This window comes from Tupaia chinensis, unplaced genomic scaffold (assembly GCF_000334495.1).
Source record: "Tupaia chinensis unplaced genomic scaffold, TupChi_1.0 Scaffold138584_1, whole genome shotgun sequence".
NCBI lineage: Eukaryota > Metazoa > Chordata > Mammalia > Scandentia > Tupaiidae > Tupaia > Tupaia belangeri.
This window is the reverse complement of record NW_006198478.1, coordinates 756,015-764,869: the sequence shown is the minus strand read 5'-3', so window position 1 is coordinate 764,869 and position 8,855 is coordinate 756,015. Positions and strand designations below refer to the sequence as shown.

At 43.9% G+C, this 8,855-nt stretch overlaps 1 pseudogene; it reads left to right on the top strand.

Annotated features, from left to right (window-relative positions):
- Positions 1-8,754: 8,754 nt before the first annotated feature.
- Positions 8,755-8,855, top strand: part of LOC102482905 (chromobox protein homolog 1 pseudogene) — a 1,090-nt pseudogene continuing 989 nt past the window's right edge.

Sequence of the window (8,855 nt, the reverse complement as noted above, 5' to 3'; positions counted from 1 at the left end):
AAAAAATAGAATTATTTGATTTAAATTTAGGGGCAAGAAGGTGGTGTGGTGGCTAAGGGTGCTGGATTCCCACATGGCTGACCCTAGTTCGAGTCCTGGACCTGGCAGCTTGCTTTCTCACTTTCAATCTCTCTCTCTCTCCCTCCCTCTTACCCTATCCCTCTCTGGTCAAATTGAAATAAACTAATGAATAAATATATAAATAAAGTTAAATAAAATAATTATTTTGGTTAAAGAATTATTTTATTTAACTTTATTAATTATTATTACTATTTTCCAGTTTTGATCAGAGAAAGACAGAGAAAAAGAGGGAAAGTGAGAAAGCAAGCCACCAGGTCCGGGACTTGAACTGCGGTCACCCATGTGGGCGTTCAGTGCCTTTTACCACTATGCCACCTGCCAGCCCCCCAAAATTTAATAATTAAAATGTTTTTTTTTTTTTTTTTAATTTGCCATTAGGTAGTATGAAGATTAAGGTGCTGGCTCCCACGTGGCCAACTGCCCCGTTTGAGTTCTGGACCCAGTGGTTGAGAACCACACAGGGGTGCATGCATGCATGCCCAAAATCCCAAGAGGAGAATGGAGAAGGGACTGCAGTGCGGCCATCGCCCCGGGGGGGTGAATTCTCGCTCTTCCTGTCTCTCTCTAGTGAGTGCATGCACTCTACAACAGAATCTTTAAAAATAAAAAATTGCCAAAGGGCACATGCACTCACCGGAGAGACGGAGAGACAGAGGGAGAGAGGAAGTGATAAAGCACCCCCATGGGGAACGGTCACACTGTAATCCCTTCTGGAATATTTTTCAAGCCACCATGTTTGGGACTCAATCTGCATAGTCAGCCATCTCAACCACCACTCCACCATCTGGCCCAGAAAAAACACAGTTTAAAAATAAAAGCTGAGGGGCCCGCAGATGGTGTGATAGCTTAGGTGCTGGACTCCCACACGGACAACCACGGTCTGAGTCCCGAACCTGGCCACTTGACTTCTCACTTTCCCTCTCTCTTTCTGTCTTTTTTTCTCTCTCTCTCTTCCTGCTCTGTCTCTCTCTGTGGTGAGCACATACATCCTATAGCAAATTTTAAATAATAATAGTAGTAAGTAAAATAATTTAAAATAAAAACTAAAACACATTTTGGGCCAGGCAATGGCATGGTGGTTTACCCTATAGCAAATCTCTCTCTAAAAAAAATGTTACCGTATATAAAGAGGACATTTAAGAATAATAAAGGGGTCAATCCATGAGCACCAAATACCAATAATAAGGATTTACCGATCTAAAAACAGAGTACCAAAATATATGAGACAGGGGCTGGCAGGTGGCATGGTGGTTAAGGGTGCTGGACTCCCACATGGCCGACCATGGTTCGAGTCCAGTACCTGGTAGCTTGCTTTCTGTTAGCTTGCTTTCTCATGTTCTCTCACTTGCTCTGTCCCTTTCTGGTCAAATTAGAATAAATAAATAAATAAATAAATAAATAAAATAATTCCAAAATACATGAGACAAAAACCAACAGAAATAGAGGAAGAAAGATAATTTAACACTAATAGTTGGAGATTTTAATACATCACTTTTTTTCAATACCCCACTTTTTTTTTTTTTTTTTTGAGAGAGAGTTTTGCAATAGGGCATATGTGCTCACTGGAGAGACAGAGAGAGAGAGAAAGTGGGAAATCAGCCTTCCCCTAGGGGGGATGGCCACACCACAATCCCTTCTCCTCTCCTCTCGGGATTTTGGGCATGCACACACATGAGCCTGGTGTGAGTTTTAAGCCACCAAATCCAGGACTCAAACCACAGTCGTTCATGTGCCTTAACCACCATACCACCTGCTGGTCCCACCCCACAATTTTTTTTCAGGTTTTTTTTTTTTCCCCTCATTCATTTATTTTAATTTGAGAGACACACAGAGAGAAAGAGAAAGCAAGCCACCAGGTCCAGGACTCAAACTATGGTTGGCCACATGGGAGTGTCCAGTGCTTTAACTAACATGTCATCTGTTGGTCCCTTTTTATTTTTTAAAAATTTGCCACAGGGTGGATGTGCTCACCAGAGAGAGACAGAAAGAGAGAAAGTGAGAAGTCACCCTCCAAGAGGGATGACCACACCTTCTCCTCCAGTCTCCTCTTGGGATTTTGAGCGCGCACACACGCTCCCAGCATGAGTTTCAAGCCACCGGGACCAGGTGAAACATGAGAGCCACCGCTGACTCCTTTCTGATGAAGCAGGAATTGGTTCAGCTGAGCTTTCAGTGGGAAAGCCCAGGTTCCTGCATACTTGTGCCGAACACACGAGATCATCTGTAAACATGTATAAACAGAAGATGTGGATCACGAAAGGTGGCAGGTGAGAAAGCTGAAAGGGAAAGTCATTCGATTTTCCAGCTCCTCCGTTACAGCCTCACTTCACTCCCCTCCAGGCCCCTGCCCGCGCCTCCCACACCAACAGACAAGAACTGAGGGCCTCGTCTCCACGCTGACATCATTTGGGGCCGTGACTTGGATCCAGTCTTCACTCTGTCACCTGCAAGTTCCGCAATCCAGCTACAGATGGTGTTACAACAAAAACGCCACCTCCTTGGTCCCTCGGATCCTGACCCCAGTCCTCAGACACTACCCGTGGATGTCAGCAGAAAACGGTTTGGAGAAACTCTTGCGCCCTCCTTTCCCAGATGGTGCTACCGTGTAAGACCCCGAGGAACTCACCCCCCCACCCCATCCCCCAATACCAGCAGAAAACGGTTACAGAAGACCCATTGCGCCCTCAGCCCCGTAGTGATTTTGGGGTCTCCAACTCTTTGGGGGTCATGTTAGGGGTTACCCACCTCTAGGGGAGTAACAGAACCTCACTGCTGGTTGTTACCTTGAGCACACCTTGCTCCTGAAACAGTTTTCCATCATTCAAGCAACAGCAGCTTTCACTGACCCTAGAGAGAATGTTCATGTTGTGTAAAATCTTATGTTCGTTATCCAAAGGGAACCAAGAATTCATATCCTGGGGCCGCAGGTGGCATAGTGGTTAAGGGCACTGGACTCCCACATGGCCGACTTTGGTCCGAGTCCTGGACCTGGTGGCCTGCTTTCTCACTCCCCCACCCCCCTCACTCTGTCCTTCTCTGGTCAAATTAAAATAAATAAATAAAGTTAAATAAAATAATTATTCAAAAAATTCCTATCCTAAAATATCTGCTCATGCTATATCCATGAATGAAAGGGAAAGAAAAAAAAGATGAACTAGAGCAACATTCCTCCTCCCTCTGTCCATCCCCATTATCCGACTGGTGAGACGCCCGCATTTCTGTCCAGCAACCCCGAGACAGATTCCTCTCCTGTCACTATAGCCCAGAGGCATATCCCGTCGGTGAGAGGCTGGAGGCAGCGGCCTAAGAACGAGATGTCTCACTGGAGAGGTCTCAGCTCTGGCTTCTGTTGTCTCTGTCTCTCCCCTCCAGAGGAGTCACAGTCCACAATACTGGAGCCATCAGACAGCGTTCTTCCGCGGCACCCCCAAGGCTGAGTCCCTGCTCTCAGAGCGCCAGCCTGGAAGGAGGCTAGATGGGTGGCCATGGTACAAAGCCAGGTCCAATAAACCTGATGAAAGTGTGTTGGAAACTCAAGCTTCTCCTTCCCAAGTTGTTTCACAATGGAGGAACACCCAGCAGGAGGGAACCCCAAATCACTTTATAGTATTTACAGAAGCCCTTGAGACCCAGTGGTGGTGCACACCGGCACAGCAAGGATGCCATTGGTTCATCAGGCCCAGTAATTACCTTCTACACTGTTTTCTAGGATTGTGCTAATTTGGCCATACCCCTCCTCACCTTGTTAAAGGAATGAGGGTGACAAGCAGGTAGTGTGGTGGCTAAGGCTCTGGACTTAGCCATAGAGGCCCATGAGGGTGACAAGCAGGTAGTGTGGTGGCTAAGGCTCTGGACTTCCACATAGCAGCCCATGGTTCGCGTCTTAAACCAGGCACCTTGTTTTCTCACTTTTTCTTTCTCTCTCTGGTCAGATTAAAATAATAATAATAAGAAAAAGTAATTTTTAAAAATAGGACCAGCAAATTGTGTAATGGTTACGTAACTGGACTCCCATGTACTCTACTGCGGTTCGAGCTTGGACCTGGCAACCTGAAATCACACCAGGTGTATGCGTGTGCATGCCCCAAATCCTCAAACAAGAATGCAGGAGCAGGGATTGTGGCATGGCCATCTCTTCTGAGGAGAATGGAGGAGAAAGGATTGTGGCATGAGTAACCCCCATCACCCCAGGGAGGGTGATTTCTCACTTTCTGTCTCTCAGTCTCTTTGGCAAATGCACACACCCTATAGCAAAAATCTCTCTCTAAAAAAAAAATAATAATAATCTCAGTGATTATGGAATTCAAACTAACTTCCTCACCTTCCTACTTTCCAACAGGGACACAAGCTCTGAGTACGCATACTGTAACTCATGCCAGAGATTAGCCACTTTGATGAATTGCTTCTCATTCACATGCAGTTTGGAGTAATTTCTAAAAATACATCTTACCAGCACTTAATAAAGCTATTCCATAACTTCAGGAGAGAAAAAAAAAAAAAACCAGAAGAATAAATAACTGAAAAACTTGGAAAACTCTCAAATATATGCAAATTAAACAACACACTTTTAATCAGTCAAAAAAGAAACCAAAAGGGAAATCGTTAAATATTTTTGAGATGAATAGCAATAAAGACACAACATATGAAAACTAATGGGATACAGTTAAGGCATTTTTAAAAGAGAATGTCTATCTGTAGATCCTTATATTAAGAAAGAAGATGGGGCCAGCAGGTGGTGTGGTGGTTGGGTGCACTGGAATCCTACATGGCTGACTGTGGTTTGAGTCCTGGACCTGGCAGTTTGCTTTCTCACTTTCCCTCTTTCTCCGTCTCCGTCTCTCTCTCTAGTGAATTTAAATAATAGTAATAATGATGAAAAACTGAATAAAAATAATTCTTTAAAAAAAAAAAAAGAAAAGTACGCCAGCAGTTAGTGTAACGGCTATGTCGCTGAACTCCCACGGTTCGAGTCCCAGATCCGGTGGCTTCCACTCAGGCCAGGCACGTGTACGTGCGTGCCCAAGATCCTGAGAGGAGAATGGAGGAGAAGGGATTGCGGTGAGGCCATCCCCCCTGGGGGGTGATTTCTTGCTTTCTGTCTCTCCGTCTCTCTCTGTCTTCCTGGCGAGCACACACGCCCTATAGCAAAAATCTCTCCAAAAAACAAACAAACAAACAAACAAAAAACAAACAAAGAAAGAAGATCTGAACTGGCTAAGTGATGCAGTGGTAATACTCTGCTCAAATGATTCTGGATCTATATGGATGATGATATAGATCATCAGTTCCCCGGTTTACCTGTGCATGCCAAGCACATAGCTGCCGATGATCCTGACAGGCTTGGAAGGCTGGGGAATTACGGCATGAGAGCCTGTTGAGGACATTTGTCTTCCTTTCTTTTTCAAAATTATTTTATTTAGCTTTATTTATTTATTCTAATTTTACCAGAGAGGGACAGAGTGAGAGAGAAAGAGGGAAAGTAAGAAAGCAAGCCACCAAGTCTGGGACTCAAACCATGGTCAGCCATGTGGGAATCTAGAGCCCTTACCACCGCGCCACCTGCCAGCCCCAAAGTATCAATGGTTTAACATTAGGGAATCTATGTCTTCAATTCACACACAAACAAAATATAAGAGGAAACCTATACGATTATATCATATCAAGAACTATTGAAAAAGCATTTCATGAAAGTCAAAATTTAAGAAGGAAAAAATAATAAAAGTATTTTAGTGATTAAAAAAAAAAAGAAAGAAAGTCAACAGCTCTTTATATTATCTTACTATTTTTTTAGATTTTTGCCATAGGGTGCATGTGCTCGCCACAGAAAGACAAAGGGAGACAGAGGGACATAGCCATTACACTAACTGTTGGTCCCTACACAGTGTTTTTCAAGTCACTGGGTCTAGAACTCAAACCACTAGATCGGCCATGTGGGATCCAGCCATCTTAACCACTATGCCACTGGCTGACCCATAAAAATGTTTTCCCTTTATTTATGATAGAGAGCATGTGAACACATGTGAGTGAGAATGTGTGTGAGACAGAGAGGAACCTTCCACGGGGTCTGATCAGACCATGATCCCCTTCCTCCAGTCTTCCCCCCCTGAGAACTTAGGCACTCACATGCATGCCCAGAGTGTTTCAGGCCACCAGACCGATTGGAACTGCGGCCATGCCACGTGGAATCCAGCTTCTCTTGAGCAGTGTTGTGTCACTGCACCGTACAGCCGGCCCAGCTAATATTTACTAAGTGCTTGCTATGTGCCAGGCATTGTTCCAAGTGTCTCACATTACTTTACCTAATTCTGCTAACAATTGTATTTCTGCTATCGTTTTTATTCCTATTTTACACAAGAGAAAACTGAAGTTCGAGAGGTTAAAGTCATACATACAGGCAATGATGGAGCCAGGGTGGAAACCAACGTGGAATGGCGCTGGAGCCCACATCCTTGGCAGCTGTCGCCTCTAACAAGCACTAACTCTACCTAAGTATGATTAACGTGAATAATTAAAGGCTAATGTTAAACTTTACAATGAAATGCGAAATTCTCATTAAAATTCAGGAACAGGGGGCCAGCAGGTGGTGCAGCAGTTAAGGCTGGATTATCACATGGACAAGCACAGTTCGAACCCTGGACCTGGCAACTTGAAAATCATAACAGAAAAATAAATACATGCTTTAAAAAATAATAAAATTCAGGAACAAGCTCATTGTCAGTATTCTTGTGAGGATGTATTAATATATATACATATTTCAGGTTGGCAGGTGGCGTGGTGGTAAAGAGCACTGGACTCCCACATGGTCGACCACAGTTCAAGTCCTGGACCCGACAGCTTGCTTTCTCACTTTCCCTCTCTCTCTCTCACTCTCTCCCTCTCTGGTCAAATTAAAATAGATAAATTAATTAATTTTAAAATTTTAAAATATATTTCTTTGAACAGCTTATTTATTTATTTATTTATTTATTTATTTATTTATGGAGAGGTTTTTCGCTATAGGGCGCATGTGCTTGCCAGAAAAACAGAAAGAGACAGAGAAACAGAAAGTGAGAAATCACTCCTGGGGGGATGGTCACATCGCAATTCCTTCTCCTCCATTCTCCTCTCAGGATCTTGGTCACACACGCGTATGTGCCTGGCGTGAGTTTAAGCCACTGGTTTAGGGACTTGAACCACGGTCAATAAAATATTATATATAATATTAATATATTTATACATACACATACACACACACACATACTTTCATACTTCCCCTCCTGTTTTTATTTTTTAAGTTTATTTATTTACTTATTTATTTATTCCATGAGTGACTACACCACTAACAGGGTCCTGATACCAAGATCTGCTCTAGCTTCAGCCAGACCCAGCCTTCAGCCAGAGCCAGGTCATGGCCAAGCACATGCCCTGGGTACTCTGGAAGGTCTCCAGACTTGAACTAGGAACCTCCCGATGTAGGATTGCCTTGCTGTACCTCCTTCTAGCTATCCCCTTCCTGATTTGAGCAATTCAGAATTGGACGTGGAGCAAAATATCCACTGTACTAATGTTAAAAGCTACATTACAGTATATGGATTTTGTCTGTGGAAAAATGAAAATACTCTTTATGAAACTCGACTGCAGACCTAGTCAGGTTGCTGACTCATCCATGACGCACCAGACCCCGGCAAGCCTTTCCTTGTGAAGCAGACCAAATAAGGTTTAGCAGGACTGTAGCTACTTTGAAACTAAGAAAAGCCTCTAAGGAGAACAATCTGACCAAGTGCTGAGTCATAGGGAGATTAGTTGGGAAATGGTCGGATGAGAAATCAGGAATGGAATGGGTATTTGAAGGAATCAGGATAATTACTCAGGAGAAAGGGACTGACTGTGATTGAGTGGGGGGTGACTGGCACACGCTTGCATATATTGTGCGTGTAAATAACCGGGAACGTGTTGAGGTTTTCCCGACAGTTGGATGGTGTTTGCTGACTGTCGCCCTGTAACTGGCTACAGAAACTTTCTTCTCCTCCAGCCTCTGCCTCTCATTGACCGTGAGAAGCAGCAGCCAGATTTACATTTACCGGGGGCCTGAAACAAGCATGCTCTCTTTATTCTCCCCAAGTGTATCGGTGAAATAAATTCACTCCCCCAGAGGTGAAGCGAGGTAAAGAGATACAGAAATCTCAGGAATATCATGCTTGTTTGACCTCCACTATGTGGTTCATTTAAAAATATTTCATTTAGTTCAGTCACAAGCAATGAGTAAGCAAGAATGGAACACTAACAGAGACTACAGGCGTTGAGAAAGACAGCCTATGTCCTCCCTCCCTGCCCCATTCACTTTGTGAAGACAGGTGGATATCCGTGAAGGAGAAGTTAAGTAACTTGACCAAGTTTATCTGGTTTGAAAGTAACAAGCGATTATTTGACCAGGAAAAATAAATAAACAAAAGTAGTAAAATGTCATATAAGCTTTTGAAAATAGTTTCACTCAAATAATAAGTCTTGGAGGCTTGAGAAATACACCGAGAATATGTACACGCATGCCCAAAATAGCAACATGGCAGAAAAAAGGAGGAGGGATTGTGGCATTACCGTCCCCCATGGAGGAGGGTGCTTCCTCTTCTCCTCTGTCTCTCTCTGGCAAGCACACACACCCTCTGGCACACGAATTAAAATAAACTGATATTACGAATGGCTGCCAGGGTCAGCAGGTGGTGTGGTGGTCTAGGTGCTGGACTCCCACAGTGGTTCAAGTCCCAGACCCAGTGGCTTGAAACTCACGCCGGGCACAT